At 39.2% G+C, this 17,755-nt stretch overlaps 1 protein-coding gene across 4 annotated transcripts in view; it reads right to left on the bottom strand.

Moving 5' to 3' along the window:
* Nucleotides 1-17,755, bottom strand: part of BMAL1 (basic helix-loop-helix ARNT like 1) — a 53,742-nt gene that overhangs the window by 27,713 nt on the left and 8,274 nt on the right. For 2 of the 4 annotated variants that reach the window (XM_075502098.1, XM_075502095.1), the window contains exon 2: nt 1,485-1,549. The exons of 1 other annotated variant lie outside the window; for it this stretch is intronic. The gene's annotated coding sequence lies outside the window, so the exon portion shown is untranslated. Of the gene's footprint in view, nt 1-1,484; nt 1,550-7,301; nt 7,323-17,755 lie in introns of those variants that run through there. One more of the 4 variants, XM_075502096.1, reaches the window with a different exon arrangement.

Below are 17,755 nucleotides of genomic sequence, written 5' to 3' on the forward strand. Positions count from 1 at the left end.
CTTGGCTTACTATTTTCCCTTGTAACAGCAGTTGACATTTTCAAAGGAAAGGGGTTTAAACATTGTTCTATTCTGCAGGGTTCAACTTTTAAATAAAATCCACACCCCATACTAACTCAAGTCCTCAACTGCATCTCCCAACTACACTGTACACTTAGTGGCTGGTCTGCAGGTGGATAGCCCTCCCTTCCAGATTTCTGTCACAAAACAAGTTTTTCAGCAAAACTTGCTATGCAAGTCTTAAAAACAGTTTTAAGTCTGCCTCTTCCAAAAAACTTTGAAAGTCTTTTGGATACACTGTTTTCTGGTAAATGCATCTGTGAACATTGTGACTGCCTTTCCAACCTGTGATGACAGCAGAACTTCTGAATTACACAGATCAGCAAGCCCCTATGACACCCTCAGAAGTTTTCAAGTCAAACAACCAGTATTCTGTCAACGTGACCACATTATAACCCATTCTACTGAATCACATAGATAGACATGTTAAGAGTTATAAGCCAACAGAAACCTCACAAAATCCAAAGTCAATGGTATAATTTTCTTCACCTCTGCCTGAATATCAAATTCAGAATTTATTTCAGAAGTTTAAATTATCTAAATCACTGGTCCTGTTACTGTAATAACAGTCAGGATCACAGCTCTTAAATCTAAGGTCAGGCAAGTCATTGCCTTAATACCACCAACTTCTGAACAGTGGATCATTGTTGTTCCAGAAGCAGAGCTTCCAAACTGCTGCTGAGGGCTCATCATCCTCCTGACCCAACCTCTCTGTAGTCCCTTCTCAAAAGTGAAAAAGGAGTCAGGTATTTGTGAATATGTGGACATACTGGTACAAGCAAGTTAAGAGGTCAGCTGACACCAGAAGGTCACTAACAAAAGCTAAATCAGTACAAATTTAAGTCAAATTATAAATTGCCATTGAATCCATAACCACAGTTTATTTAACAAGGCTTTAATTCACACTAATACCATTATTTGTAGATCAGGCCTTACTTTCTTCCTATATCAGCCTTTTCCTAGTTGTCTGCTTTGTCTCTCTTACTCAAAGTAGTCCAACAACTATAAACTCAATTATGTTACTGTGGTTTATGAGACTACTGCAGCTTAATTTACAAGCCACCAGTTAAACCACAGTCACTGACCATTTCTCTGTGCTTGGTTCAGATGCAAAAACATTATCTTCAACCTCAGTTGATGTGCGGAAGTTAGTTATAGCTAAACTTAGTATGGCCCATGGCTAAGCCCTATGAATCCAGTGATAGAAGTACTGTCACACCAAACTACCTATGATGCCACTTTTTTTACACTGTCCAATTACCGTGCATCCATGATTCAGTCTTAGAACCCAATATAAAACCCAAGCACTGTATAATGCACATACTAGAAACAAGTAGTTTCTAAAATTTCTGGCCCAACCACCCACAATTAACTTTCAAAAGTTCCTGAACACCTCTATATCTGAGCATACTACTTGAACTCACATTTCAGTGCTTAATATAATTTCATGGACCACTTATGATGACCTCAGACAGAAGGTTGGGATGAGCTGGAATTAAAAAATAAAAAAGGGAAAAAGAGGGTTTGTAAGTTTAACACAGTCCTTTTCCTTTAAGAATGCCTGCAACAGTCAGCATTTTAACTTAATAATCGGAACACTGCAAAAGTCATTGGTGTGCTTTAATGAAAAAAAAAAAAAAAATCGCTTTGTTGTTCATCTCAAAACAAAAACTTCAAAGCAGTTTTATAGAAAAATTCTTGGAATCAAGTATCCATTCAACTGTGCTGCTATTTTAAATTATAACCAAGTGTCTATACTTGATGGTTTCAAAGCAGCTATTTTAAGTGTCTTGACCATTTAAGCAGAACAAAATTACGTAAAAACCAGAATTCTCACTTTCTTTTCAAGTCAGCCCTTTCTCTACCATGTCCCAAATGCTCATTCCCGTTCTAACAACCACAGTCCTACATTTTAGCATTATAGGAGTTAAGAATCACACATGTCTCTCAAAATGAGGTTTAAAGTTATGAAAATGTCAACCCAATGATCAGAGCAAAAATCAGCATGTCCCATAAATAGTGAACAATTCAGAGAAATGTTTTGTTGCAAGGCTTTCCTAAAATTCTGAAAAACTGAATATTTTACTATCTTTTCAGCCTCCAGCTGCTAGTTGTTCAACAGCTCAGAAAAATCCTCTATGAGAAGGAACACAAAAGTTACACCCATATATATAAGCAAAGTTCAAATCTTCCATTTATGATGCCCAGCCTGTTGCCAAAGTACTCCAAGGACCTACTTGAAAAAAATGCCATGTAGTCCACTTCCTGATTAAATTCTCCTGTAGATGAGAATCAAATGATATTTTGTCATTGTATCGCATAACAGTGTCTCTCCCCAGCCTGTTTGGGACTACTTCCTTCAGGATTCCCCTCCCTTGCATTCAATCTTTCTCAACCCCCTGTAACAAGGCTAATGAGACAGTAAAAACAAATCTTGCTGTTCATCCCTTAAAAGTTAGGTGACACGTGACTAGCTTAATCACGCAGTAAAGCTGATCACGAGTACATAAACACCCCTGAGCAAATCAAGGTCAGAGCTAAAGTAGGTCAACCACATCTGCCAAGCAGCCATCCGGGAGTCAAGACCTCTTTACACAAGGCACCACCAGTTTCGGTTACCCCAGGCAAGCAAGAGTCAACTACCTCCAACATATATACATATTTATTCTAAAAGAAAGGCAATTCATAACTTTATGAATCAGAAGTGTCTCATATCTTAAAAGTACTATTTCGCAATGACAGGGGAAAACTGTGGTGTGGTTTCCTTAAGTAATCAAAAAGATACTCATTGTCCCTATGCGTAATGACTGAACCAAAAACAGCTACCGAAAGGAAATCATCTACTTCCCTTCATAGCAGTATTTCATCTCAGAAGTTAACTGTCACAGTACGAACTAGTAAGAAACAGGATAGGATTATTTATCTTCATTATCTGTATTTCTTCACAAGGTGTTGTAGATATATGTATACACCAGATGCACACGCATTCAGTAATAGTGGGAGATTTCTGCTCAGCAGCACAAGGACTGCAAGCAACCCTATGATGATTTCAAGATGCATGCTGGCACACATGGGCATGGCGGCTGCAAGTAACAAGCGGTTCCTACATCAGAATCTTTATTATGAAATATGCTGTATGAATCAAAGGAAGATCTCTGAAGTAAAGCAGTGGTATTTTCCTTTTCCTTCAGTACTCAAGGAGCAGCTGTCAGAATACTTCATATTTGCCCAATATATTGATACTGTTTTGTTTTAATGGCACATTTGTGTTCCTTGAACTCCCTGAACTACCCTAATATTATTTGCAAGAACACTCTGTACTCCCAGAAGATAAAAAAGCCCTGTGGCTTCCTCTCACATGCAGATGCATCTCACCGCACCCTCTGGAGCAAAGAAGGGATTTCACTCTGGTTTGCTTGTTGAGGTCATCCTTTTACCACTCACTCATCAGCATGTTCACCAACCCCGGCAGCCTACAATCCACATCTGAGTTTTGGAACTCTTCCCGACCCAAGCTCTTAGCGACATCAGTAGTTCACGTTTCAACCCTGTCCTTAACCACACACACAGAGCAGCAGTGATCCAGCTGCCTCCTGCACCTCTCATGTTAGCAGCTGCTGCTACCCAGCCCCTCGTAACAGGGCACAAGTACCTCCTGCTCTGTGGAAGGCAGAGGCACAGCCTTCAGCTGCTCAAGCGACTGACTGTTCAAACAGCTGCTCCCCATCTTTCCTAAGGAAAAAGTAGCAGACTGGAGGGAAGCAACCCATGAATTTAAACCAGCCACAAAGCTACAAGACGAATCATTTTGATTTAGGGGAAAAAAAGTCTCCAATAAACAGAAGAAAAACTCCACAGGCACAAAGAACATCTTTCAGTTCGAGGAAGTTAATGTAAAGGTAGTTTCTCAATAGATCAATATACTGTCCACATGCACTCCCCTACCGAAAACAGGTCTGTTCATCACTAGTATCTCTCAGAAAAGACAGAATGAGTCATATCACGGCATCACCCCACAGGAGTTTTCCAGATTGTCATAGTGGTAATGGAGCCACAGGACAATATTCTGAATTCTGTCTTGTTCATAGAGCACTTAGACTTCCAGTTCAAGAGGGCCATCAGATCCCATCTCTCCTTGCTTAAAAGAGGAAGTACTTAAAACTTTTACTTCCAGCTATTTTAACAAAGGACTTATCTGATGCTCCAAAATGAAGAATAAGTGGTAACTAAAATAACTTTCTCCTGCACTGGGGAGCTCAGAACCAGACCCAGGAACACAGAAGTTTCTCACCAGTGCTCAGTAAATGGGAACGATGACTCCCCTCAGCCTGCTGGCAACACCACTCCTAATGCAATCCAGGAGGCTGTTGGCTGCCTTTGCTGCAAGGGCACCATTGCTGGCTCATGGACCCCCAAGCTGTTTTCCAGATGGTTAGCCCGTTGTCTGTACTGGGGCATGGGGGTTTTCCTCTCCAGATGCAGCACTTGGCATTTCACTTTGTGGAACTTCATAAGGTTCTTGTCAGCCCTTTTCTCTGGCTTGTCAAGATCCCTCTGATTGGTAGCACAGCCATGTGGTGGATCAGTCGCTCCTCCCTGTTTTGTATTATCTGTAAGGATGAAGCTTCAGACAGCATGGAAAGAAAGGAAAAGAGGCTGGTTCTCGAAAGAGAGCTGAACAGCTTTAACAACCCCCAAAAAATCCTAGCTCACGTTCTTCTCTCAGTGAAGCAGATAAATGTTTGCTTCAAGGCTGGTGCAGTCCCATGGGAAGGCCTTGCAGATGGAGATATGGACCATCTTCACAGCAGAAAATGAAACCTGGAACAAAACCAAAGCCAATCCATGCCAATTCCAGGAATCAAATCTGTTTAGACTGAAAGGGGTCTGTCTGTGCTATGGATGAAGTATTTCCCTCCATAGCAGGGGACTGGTACATACCTCTTGCAATATAGCTAAAAGTCTACCATACAATTCTACAGAACAGCCATTGGGTCTGGAGATTGTATCATCATTAGAAGCAGCATCCTGACTAACCAGTTGACCCTCAGACACAGGAGATGTCATTTCCTCTCACATCTCAAGACCATTTGCCTCTACTTATTCCGTGAATCCCAGCTAAAAGTGTGTTTCAACAAAGCTTGCTAGTTTGCAATCATTATTGAAAGCTTGATCTAGTATAAGCTTCTCATCAGCCAAGATTAGATTCTTTGAGCTCTTATTCTTTGAAGTAAGCTTATGTTGGCCCGTTCAGATATTTCATTTTGGGCAGCCATCAAAAGGAAACATCACAAAGGAACTAATCAAGCCCTTGTGAAAAGGTGGTGATGCACACTCTTGGAAATCAGTACTAAGATGCTGCTGTTACCAAAAGAACTTGGCCTGCTTCAATAATCAATCCTCCAATACATGTTCTCCTTAGCTTTCCAGAAACTGCTTCCACAGGGAAAACAAAATGCACACGCCTTTCTTGGAAGACCAGGTTTCAAGGCATTTCTGCAGCACACCTACCAAACACGGTTGTAATCTACACATGCAGCAAACTATAGCCTCTCTACAGGCTTCTGGAGGCAACAAGTACTGGTCCTCACATCACTAGATACCAAGTATAACTGTATCAGTGCTGAAGTAATTCCTAAGCTTAGCCACAGTGCCCAGAATGAGAGTAATCAGTTCAGATGTCTCTACTTAGAGCAGGAACCAGTGAATTCTGCCTCAGAGCTGTGCAAACATTTTACTGGGTGCCTTATGACATTTTACAGATACACCAAGATCTCCATAGGTATTCTAGGAATGTATTTTCAGATTTCATCTCAAATGTCAAGAAGATAGATATTTTAAGGGGTCTTTTACAAAAAAGTATAGCTGTCATACAAAATCTGTAAGATAACAGCCAATTTCCTACAAAGTGTAAGAAAAATTACACTAAGAAGTACCCCCAGGTATAACCACCAACTCTCAATTAGCACACTCCTTCATGCCTTTGGGTGCCTTATTTCAACAGGTCCTACTGATCAAAAACATCCCATTTGATTTCACTGGAAATGGATACAACCAAAATGGAATAAAAATTAGCTATTCTAAGTACAGCTGCTTGTACAAAAAGGACTGAGCTCAAATATCATAAGTGTTTTAATTATTTACAAAAAAACACAAACAACCAAACTAACTTACTTTAAGACAATGTTACAGACATTTTGTTCAGCACAGCACCCCAGAATTTCTGTAGTGTAAGTTACAGAACAAAAAACCCCTGTATTTTACATTTAAAAATAGGGTCCACCAATGTTAAATGCTGGTAAAGTAAGTTCACAAAAAATCTATGTTAAGATGTAGTATTTAACATTCATTTATTCCAGTCCTTCAGAAGGCTTTGTGCATGCGTGGGAAGGAACAAAGCAATAGATTTTCAGCATTGGGGGGGGAAGACTTAAAATTAATAGACAACAGAAACTTCAAGTCCTTTGGGCCAGATATCTAATTTTACCCATTTAATACCAAAATCAATTATTCTTTTAGTAATGACAGACCCATATACAGTTAAAGTAAAAAAACAAACACACACACAAAAATCTACTCCCTCAATTACTGAAATATAAACTTTGTTGAAGTTCTCAAACTGAGATTCCAAGCCAGGTCCAGCCTCCAATGTGTGAAAGATGTACTGTTTCACATCCACTGAATGCAATCCTTGTTCATCAACTCTAAGCCACCCAAGGGATTTGGAGGGGGGCATGAGGGGGTATGTGAAAGACAGAGGGAAATCCATCCTACCATGTGGGTAAATCAATTATCCAGCATTAATATGCTTTAAGTAAAAACTTTGATTTAAGTTACTGTTGACTCCCTTAGTAGCTTATGTACTTTCAGCATGCTTTGATCAGAACCCTTAAAAATAAAAAAAAAAAACCACAAAACCACAAAACAACAAAACCCCTCTCAATTGAGGCAGCAGTGGTTCTGTGAAGTCTCCCAAGTTGTACACATTGCTTCTGATCTGTCAACAAAATAAGATGTCTTATCTTGTGCTGCACTGTAGAGTCAACTTCAAAGCAAAAATTTTAAGGAAAAATTTCTAATTTTCTAAAGAGGACTGTACACAACCTGGGCTGACATTTCCAGAGCAGGAAAAGCATACAAGATAAGAAGTAGGTAAGCTATTTAACTCACTCCTTGTGTTTACACAAACAGTGGTAATTTACAAATCAGAGCATCTTTAACTCACAACTGGGGATGCCTACCTTTTGCACTTGCAGTCCAAACAATGCAGCTTTCTGTTCCAAGATTTCATCTGACTCCGAAATATGAGCAGTAGTTTATAGCAGACAGATGCTTTAGATACAAGTTTTAAGGATATCTTCACCCTTCAATTACCCAAACTGAACAAGCTAAGTTTCATACAGTTAACTATACATCTTCTAATGCAGAGTTTACGAATAAGCATCCCAAAGCCTAACTGTTCATTGTAAGTATTATGACGACCATGGTATGCTCTGGGCAAGTTTAATTTCCTCACTGCAGCTAAGCGAAGCTCCTGTATCCTCAACAATTTGGCAAATATTCTTCCTGTAGTTCATAATCTCCAAAGTTGCCTTTCAATGGCAAGAAGGCAAAATCCTCTCACAAGAAGTTCTAAGAAATGTGTCGTCTAGAAAGTATCCATATGAAATACCAGTCTAGCAAAACACTTTCTCATTTACTTCAAAGGTAGAAGCTGTCAGACCCCACGCTAATACTTATCCAGCCTGATCGGTGATTTGGCACACCATAGAACCCATTCTAGGATTTTTTCCTCAAGCTTATAACTACTGCTTGTGCTTTAATATAACTTGCAATACGATGTCTTGATTTAAAGGTTTCAAGTGAGACCAAGCTTTAACTCAATCCACTCTTCTCACTGGCAAAGCACTATTTTAGTACTCTATTAGTTAATCCAGCTTCCAGTCACCGAATCCTTCTGTGCTTTTGTCAGGTTTTCATTTTCTTCTTCCCTCATCCTGGAGTATTGTCGGCATCAAAACTAGACAATACATTCAAGCTCTGGCATGACTAATACTACCCAAGTAATATTTCCTCACTTGCCTTTTAAAGTTTATGCATTCAGCGATGTCAGCCATTTTTCAGTTTAATAGGTTGAACCACTACACACTTCTTTTAGTCTCTGAAGTGCATTTATTAAGGTGACAAACCTAGTTTCCTGCATTTTCCTTTGGGTTGAATCACCTGGTCCAAATATTGTTAGACATACTGCATACAGTTGATTGTGTTTTCCAGTCACATTATTACTACAACAAACCCAAACACACTTGGCATGTGTGAGACCCTTCATTCAGAGATCTACTGCCGAACTACAACTAAAGAGTTTATATCTTCAGGGAACAAAGCATAGAAACAAAAGGGCAAAAATATCACAAAAAGGAGTGTAGACACAGGTGATTATATTTATACCTTATACTTTCATTTCCAGTTTTTGCACACTCCCTCTGATCCTGCTAAATTCCGTCTCTGGCTAGAAGAAGCCATCCCTGCTCTCAGCACTCTGCCAGCCTGACAAAGAAAAGTTGACAGCCTGTCAGTTCTCTTTCAATCCTGAAGTAAGCTTTGGGAAAACGAAGATATTCTCACCCTCCCTGGAACCAAGCTGGGGTATTCCCCACTCGGCTGCCTCTCTACTGTATCCTATAATATCCCTGACAGGTTCATTTTTCCCCACTGGTTTCTTAAAAGCTCTTTTTGACTTAACTTTACACAAAATCAGCTGTCAAACACATATGCATCACATCCATATGAACATCAATATTTCTTCCTTCAGACTATCTCAGTACTATATTAGAGGCTCAACTTCATTTTTGTTCTCCCACTATACCACTGGTTTTTGGATAGGAAAGCATCACAGCTTTTTGTTAAGTATATGAGTAGGTAGTCTGCTAAAAAAAAAAGCTGCAGAAGAACATACAATGATGGCATAGCTACTGTATGTGTTAAGTTAACAAAGTTTATGTGTGGAAATGGAGAAATTTACAACTTAGAATCATTTACAAAAGTCTAGTTTTGAGAAAATAGCCCCTCCCCACACACAGTCACGCAAGTAGCCTCAGCTACTTGACTCTGCACCTGGAATCCCTTTGATATATGTGGAGCGACAATAAACACTAACATAAATAAACTCAGCAGTTTGGTTTCCTGAAGTCACACTATTTGCCAGTTAAATCCAAATCAAACTAGTGAAAACTGAGACACTGCAACAATTTAGCACTTGCATGTTTTCTGTAAAATCTGCAGACACAAACATAAAAAAAAATATACATGCCATTTTCAGTCTTGTTCAATGCTTCAGAAATAATAACCTCTCCCATTCCTGAAATCCTGGTTTTTAAATGAGCGATCTGCTGCTAACACTGAGAAAGGCAGCATTTCAGAGTTAAGACAGCTCATACTGTGGCATTATCCAATACTCGGCTCTTCAGCGAGATTCACATAAAGCAGTTAGGAACTGCAGCAATAGTGAACATCGAGAAGTAGGGCAAGTTCCCAACACTCCCCTAGGGCCAGCACTAATATTGATACAGTGCATTATGAGCAGAATTGCTATAGCTGAAAACTGCCCATTCAGCTGCCAAACCAACAGTTAGGCTCAGTACTGCCACAGGACAAGGCAAGCATGACTGCAGGACAGCTTCTTCCAGTCTCGCATCACACTTTCACCAGTTTCAAGTGACTGTGAAACCAAAATGACAATTAAAAGAAGTCCTTTAACAGGACATTAAATGTAAAGTTAGATGTGTCATCATACCATATATTGCATGTGTAAGTGACATGCTCTTGGCTGCTTCTGCCACAGCACTAGCTACTTTTTATGTTTCCTTCTCTCTTACTTGGATAAACTGGAATTTCTGTGCAATGTGACACATCTCCAAGGTAAGCCCCAAATACCCTACAAAGCGCACTTACTAAAGCCAGCACCTAGGAAATTTTTGCTTCTGAGGCTTTGTAAATCACAGCATTCAAAGTAAGACTTGGTAGAGCAAATCAAGTGATAATTTAGGGAGAAACCATGCAGAGTATCTCCTGCCTCTTACATTCATGTCCAGAGCGATAAGTACCTCAATAACAGCTATGTGGCTTGGAAAAAAGTTATATTTGTCTAGCTCAGGATAAGCACAAGATACTGTTGAAAACCTCACAGCAAAGTTCCACAGAACAGCTGATACAGCTGATATAACATCCTAGTGCCATCAAAGGGGTGGCTTCACTGCCTTTTTTCTTCTCTTCCTTGTCACCCTTCCCCCAGATTTCCCTTCCAGTACTCCACACAGACTTTATACAGTCCCCAGAGCGTGTCTGTATAGTGTGTCAAATCAATCTGCTCATCAGGCTGAATAATAACAACTTGACAGAAAGCACAGTCTTCTGGGGGGTTAGCAAGCTCAACCATCTTACTGAAAGGTCAGATGATACCCAGAACCAACGCAAAGCAAGGGGGTGAGACATGCCAGAAGAGGGGAAGGGGCAGAACTGTCCCTTTCAACAGCAATGAGTGATTAAAATATCCCTGTAACATCCCTTAACTGCACTTTCAGCTTATTCACAGCACTCCAGCAGGGTTTGTTTTCAACATGCAAATCCCTGCATGGTTCGAGCAAGGCAAGGTGTGCTGAAACCTTTCTACTGATGCACACCTGCACTGTGACATTTTTTCTGTTTAGGAGTTTGTTCTTTTGTGAATGACAAGTTATGAATATATAGGCACAGTAGCGGAGCATTCCTATCCACTCTGCATTCATTGCTTCAGTGGGAGTATAACCTTTATTTTCTTCAGAACGGCCTACAGCAATAGGAAAGCCCTTTACAGAAATGCCTGATGAAACATACTTCTTTTTTTGTGCATCTATACATTAATGCTGACTTTGAACCACCAAATTTCCAAACCTGTGACATTCAGTTGCCAGAGGTACATCTGGATGCAAGCCTCAGACTTGTGTTTTTCCAGGCAGGTTTTAAATCTATGATTTCTAATTTAAATCAACAGTCAAGTTTGAATGCATACTTTTACATTACAACTGAAGCTGAAAAAGTGTTTTAAAATTGCTGTTATATTTAGTACAAAGACTCACATTACCAAATCAAGAAATCAAGACAGCCCTTAATAAAGGCAGAGTAATGATCAGGGAACACCAGCAATTCACTTAATAGGGTCCTTATGCTATGCAGACATCTTGACTGTTACAAAAAAAAAAAAAAAAAAAAAAAAAGAAAATATAGTGGGGAAGAACAGTGTGTCATCCACAGAAAAAAACCAGATAAAAAATCCTGCCAACACCAAACATGGGCAAAAGAGAAAGAAAACTTGCTCAGAAAAAAACCAAAACAAAACACAGCCACACACACCACAAAAGGACTCTTGGTAAAACTGAAGGCTGCATTTTTTTTTTTTTAATGATTGCTTTTGCTTGGATAAAAGATCCACCTGTGCAACACCCCCCCCCCCCAAATGAAGAGGGGATACAATACAGAGCAAAGGGACATCTGACTAATAGTTGCAAGCAGAAGTTTTTCCAACCCATTGTTTTATTCCAAAAGAGAACATTCCACGGCCTACGCAGTCTGATCCCAAAGGACCTAGGAAGGATCACTAGACAGTTCACATTCCTCCACAAAAAGTTTAAGTAGGTTTAGATGATCTTATTTCCGCAAGTAGCAGGCTTGTGCCAAATATTAATAATGCAGTCCCTTAGTTACCACTTACAAATGCTCATAATTATTTACAGCTCCTGAACAGTACGGAGGACGACTTGGATATCATCCAACAAATCCACAGCAATTAAATTTATTAGAAAATGGAAAACTTTCCAGTTTCACTCAGTGGAACAAGACAGGCAATGAGTTCTGTATAAGGAACAATGAAGTAAGCTAGTACTCTTCAGCTTAGAAAACTGACAGGACCAAAGTCTACAAAATCATCAAATATCACAGGGACATCAAGCAAAGCTTGGTTGAAAGGCTGAAAACAACACAGCTTTTCACACAAGGTGGTAGGCTGTGGAAACTCTCTGCCAACTAACAGGAAGGCTAGAAGTTCACTTGGTTTCCAAAGAGAGGTAGGACCAGTTCATGGAGGGTTACCACATCTGGTTTGTGAAGTCCCTGAGCTGAAAATAACTGCGGGCCAGTATGAGAGTACACACGCTTGCCCTAATCTTACTCTTTGCCAAGCAGCTACTCACAGCCACTGCTCTAGATGGGACTCTACAGGAACTGGGTCTTCGTTATGGCATGCAACAGTCACTGTTACCTTCTTTTAGTATTGGCAAAAGAATTATCTTGATCTCTAAGTATCCAGAGAAAACTCCTTACAAGAATGACATACATGGAATACCCATAGTGAAAGTGTACACCATCCTCAAAAAACCTTTCTAGGTTGCCTCTGGTTTAAGTCAACTAACCTGCAGTTATCACCATAACATCTCAACACCAGGCAGAAGATTTAAATTCAGTCAGTACACATTACACTGAGTTTAGCAACGTAAATGTGAAAGCTTAGTTTATCAGAAAAAATAGGTATCTTGTTTCCTATATTAGACTATGTTAGGTATCTGCTTTCATAAGTGGAATTTCAAACCCAGTTTAAACAACTAAATTCCTATGCAGCACCTAGAAAGAATAGCACTGAGCAGGAAACTATGTAAAAGTCAGTAGGCACAAACCACCCAAAACACACACTCAGGATGGCCGTCCCACACTTCACCTTGCTAAGCACTTCAGTTAATACACACAGTTCTCCACTCACCTGAAGTTGTGCCTACAGTATGAAATTAAATTTCAAATCATCAAGCAGAGCTCACAATTCTCTTTTAAAGAGGCCAAAGGAACCAGCAAAGTAGGGAAACTGTTACACACGGGGAAAATCCCAACCAGACAAACATGCTTAGAACAGAATAGAAAAGAATCACATATTTCAGGGGATCATATACTAGATATAAATATGTCTGGCTTTTTTCAGAGTCCTATTTTTCTGCAATGTTCACTTCAGAACACGATCTAGAGTCTCATGCACTATTTTGCCCTGACTTTACTATAGAAATACACACCCTTTTTGTATGTGTTTTTGTCTCAGTCACTCATCCAATGCTCAACTGACATTTTTTTAAGGATATCTGCTAAAGCCCCTTCGGCTGTCTTCAAGGGTTCTGTCGTCTCTTCCATATGTGTTGAATTTATTCTTTGTCCCTAGAGGTACAAGCTTAAGTTTATATTCAATAAATTCTGAAGTAACTGACTAAACACAAAATATTTACCTTGAGTAACTTAACCAACAGATACAAATGTCCATAAATTCATTATATAAAGATAAATTCATTATCTTCATGTTAAAATCACTACATCTGTTTTTCCTGAATATGGACATCAGCCCCTCAGGTTTCTCTCCCCCTTGTGCCTCCATCAAGTATCAGTGCTTGAAATGTTGTTCTTATACAATTAATTGGTATTAAAACTTGACATTCTTATTTCAAAATAGAGAAGTTGTATTTTGCTCCCCTTAATTAGTAAGATTACAGATCGAAGGCGAGGTTTGCTTTGCTTTTTAGTATTGCTGAACAAAACTCTTAGATATTACATTTTACCTATGCCTTACAGAATAACAATATGAGAATCCCCAGTAGTATTTTTAACCTTTTAACTTTTCAGTTGTTTTGAAAAAAGGTTGCAAGAATCTTTATAGATGGTCCCCTCCTCCCTGCTACAAGTTTTTCTGGCCCTCCCTCTCCTTTACAGTCTGCTTAAAGCTGCATGTCCCTCAGCTTCCTTCTACTCAAGCACATCGCAGCATAGAGAAAAGTACGTAAGTGTTCTCTTAACACTGATACCAGATTCATTCAGATTTGTTCCCTTGTATGATCATGTATCCTGATCTGCTCTGCAATAGGAGGCAACTTCATCTACTATTTTATACAACAAACTGATATGCTGTAATTCAGGCCAAAGTTTATTTTAGAAAGATACCCTGGATGAACTGATAGGTTGCAAGAATCTATTACCCTCCTCCTATCTTTTCTGCTCCAAAGCCTAGTTCCTCTTGTTCAAAACTTCCAACTTTTCTAGTCTGAATTTCAGTAGGTCACCTATCAGCTACCAAATCTCATTTCATTTTCTCCTACCAAGTCATCAACTGAAGGATGAATTCAGTGAATTGCTTTTTCCTCATTTAACTAGTTTAGATGCATTTGTTTGATCTCCCATTGTAAGGTTGTGTTTGGAAAACACAGTTCATCCCTTGAACTCTTTTCAGTTTTCTACAAACACTTTATGAAGTACAGGAAAGTATTAAAATTATGACATGAATAACATCACACATAGGTCAAACTACTTTTGTATCCAGCTTGATATCCTTGTTTACCAAGCAAAAAAATCATTTGTCCACTTCTCTGCAACACAGCACTGGGAACTGCCAATCAGTAACATCCTCCCACCCTCAGCCACTTCAAACCTTCATCCAAGTGTGATATACCGATATATGACTGTTTGGCAGCTAGTTAGAAATGACACATGTATTTCTTAAGGAAGATGTTATCAAGCCACATAGGCTGTTGGAGTGATAACTAAACAGACCAACCTGCACCACTTGGCTCTCACCAGTAACAGTCTCTTCTGCCATCATATAATCGATTCAGATCCTGACTAGTGTAAAATCAGGGACAAAGCCAAGTGGAAATTGCCAGAAACAATGCTACTGACTAATCCTTGCTTAGATCACAAACAGTCACTGTATGAATCAGTTAGCTAGTTTATTAATATGGGGCTATATGGATTTTTACAGTGCAGCATAAACCTCTCTTTGGGAGATTCATGTGACAGAATTCTTACATTCTTTTATTAGATGAGAAGTTCCAAGTCTAAACATTTAACCCTTTGTAACTGAAGTGTGACTGCAGGAGCTGTTAACCTCCTAGCTTCATCTTTCAGCTTTGTACGCCCATATAGCACTGGTACTGATCTAAACCCACGGTGAACTGTTCAGAGATCCAAAATAGATTAAAACTAATCCTGCCAAAAAATAATTTTTAAAAGAGCTACAAGTCTGAGTAGATCACAGTAAGGTAATTCAGGGAGCCAAAGAAGTACCAGCATTGTACAAAGGAGGGGGAGAGATGATGAGCTGAACAGTAAGTGTACATATAACTTACCTAGCAAACACACACGTGAACATGAGAACACACAGGTTAACTTCTATAGGGATATTATAGCAAGAATAAGCCTACAAAGCCTCCAATGTAATAGAAATATTCAAGAAACAGTCTGAAAAGTGGGTTGGTGGTTTTTTGGGGTTTTTTTTGTGAGCTGCTGCTTTGAATAAATTTACTCCTTTTATAGGAGGTTCTTTTATCAACACCCAAGTTAAAACAAATCAATCTCTAATACAGAGGAGCACAGTCAAGAAAGAACCTGTATGAATGCTATTCAACATCCAGGTAAGTTAGGTTTAAGAAACATTGTTCTGTATTAGAATGGTACATAAAAACATCCAAATATAATTGTACCAAGATGACTGATGTTTACAGACTAAGAAGTAGGAATGTGAAAACTACAAAGACAAGCAGAACACAATAATACAGGAAGCCAGGAGGAACTATCTAACCACCCCTTTTAAGAGTGGAAGACAATGATTAGCTCACATGCGCAAATGCTTCTGATGAGCACACTTTTGGAAGGATGCGTGGAAAATACAGAACTACACCATAAAGAATGATTGAGGAGAAACTTACATGCTGTTGCCAAACAAAGACTTAGCCAAATTACATCACAGGGAGGAGTTAAAAGGGATATGTTGTGTTGTATTTGAAGGTGGGAAACTATGGTACTTCACTACAACATGCAATTAGGTTTGCTAGAAAGGGAAATTAAAGTTAACTGTGTTTATCCCTAACGTTTCTTAAGTAGAAACCTGCTAGTGCATCAAGGTTCTTCCAGGTGTTGGAAGGCCAGGGCAGTTCCTTTTTCTGCTTCCTGAAATTCTCCGAAATCCACTCGCCAGCCCCTTCTACAGACAAACCTGAGAACTTGTACCAATATTATTCTCTGACCTGGTTGCCAACACAGTATCATTCCAAAACATCACCATCACCACAAAACACACACACAAAAGCAAACGAAGCACTCACAAAACTGAGACAAAAGGATAACAAAAAGCCACATACAGGCAACTTTAAGGGGTGAAATTTTTTTTTTTTTTTGGTAAATTAAGTCAGAGACCAGTTAAGAGACCGGTTACCAGGTTTTCCAAAGTCACCAAACAAAATCCAGCAGAAAAACTGAAAAATAGGTTTTACTGAAAAATAACAGAAACTAGTACTTTCCCAGGTTTCTCAGGGGACACCATCATTCCAGCATGTTTAGGGCTACAGGGAACTAGCAAGCCACAGAAATATCCTAAAACTAGAAGACAGGTCACATGACTGACAAAATATTTGTTTTAAAAAATAAGAAGTATGCATCTGAAAGCCGTGCCAAAGGAAGTAGATTACACAAGTTTTACAGCACACCATGAATGAATCCATGAAGACTTAACTACTTGCCTGAACAAATCTTGTTCTAAAAGGCACATTAATTTTGCCTAAAAAGCGCATAGAACTTTGCTAGACTAACTAAAGCATTTAAAGGAACCTCAAAAGTCTTTTAAGGCTGGATAATGATCAGTTCACCTAGAGACAGAAGATCGTCGATATGCTACAATGCTAACTAGGTCTCTAATGAGATACCAATAGGTGCTTTCTCCTCGCTTTTTTGCTGCATGGAGGATTTTTTTTGTCCCGCTTCTGAGATGTGCAACTATTTGGTCCTTACTAGTGTTCATAAGCTCTAGGGGGAAAAAAAAAAAAAAGGCATTAATTCATTTTAAGTAGAAGGCACGGATTGTCCTGTTATCAGCCAACTTAAACCTTTCCTTACTTTCTATTTATATTCCAAATCAAGTTCAAAAGTTTTAGCAAATCTTTTTTTTAAGAAGTGTACATCACAGCCTTATAGAAAACAGATTTTCATGTCACTGAACACAAGGACAATTCTCCTGAACAGCTATTTGATAAGAACATCAAGAACAAACTAATGTGCCAATATTTCTCTAAAGGGAAGCCCAAGTAGGTTTTCAAGAGTTTTCCTTCCAGAAAACAGAATATGTAGACAAACTGACAGCAAGATGAGATCTACGCCAAGTTAGAGAATCATTCTTAAACAGCAATTCAAGATTTTATTTTTTTTTTAAACAGACAGCTTCCCTCCCTGAAAGGGAGCAGAGGTGTGCACAATTAGTGGACTGAAGTCCAAACCATGTATTATCTTGGTGGAAAAGAAAATTTTCTTCCTTTTAGCATCCTTCCTATATTCCATCTCCTCCAGATTTCCTGGCAAGCCTAACTGGAGACATTGCTGGGTCTCTGCCATTTTTAGATAAATTATCAGTTTGACAACAACTTGGACGTGTGAGTGTTCAGCTCCGGTAAAGTCAAGTGATCGTGGTGAATAAGCTCCTAAGAGATTTGCGTATCTGAAACTCTTCTATATTTGTTCATCTGGAAACCCAGAAGTACATGGGCCAGTAAGGGGAAAGGGAAAGAGTCGGAGGTCTAGCCGAGTTACTCTTTCTTGTTATGAAAAAGAATTTTTAAAATGGCAGAAAAAATAGTGAAAAGCTCCATTGTGT

The sequence above is a fragment of the Mycteria americana genome, chromosome 5 (genome assembly GCF_035582795.1).
Source record: "Mycteria americana isolate JAX WOST 10 ecotype Jacksonville Zoo and Gardens chromosome 5, USCA_MyAme_1.0, whole genome shotgun sequence".
Classification (NCBI taxonomy): domain Eukaryota; kingdom Metazoa; phylum Chordata; class Aves; order Ciconiiformes; family Ciconiidae; genus Mycteria; species Mycteria americana.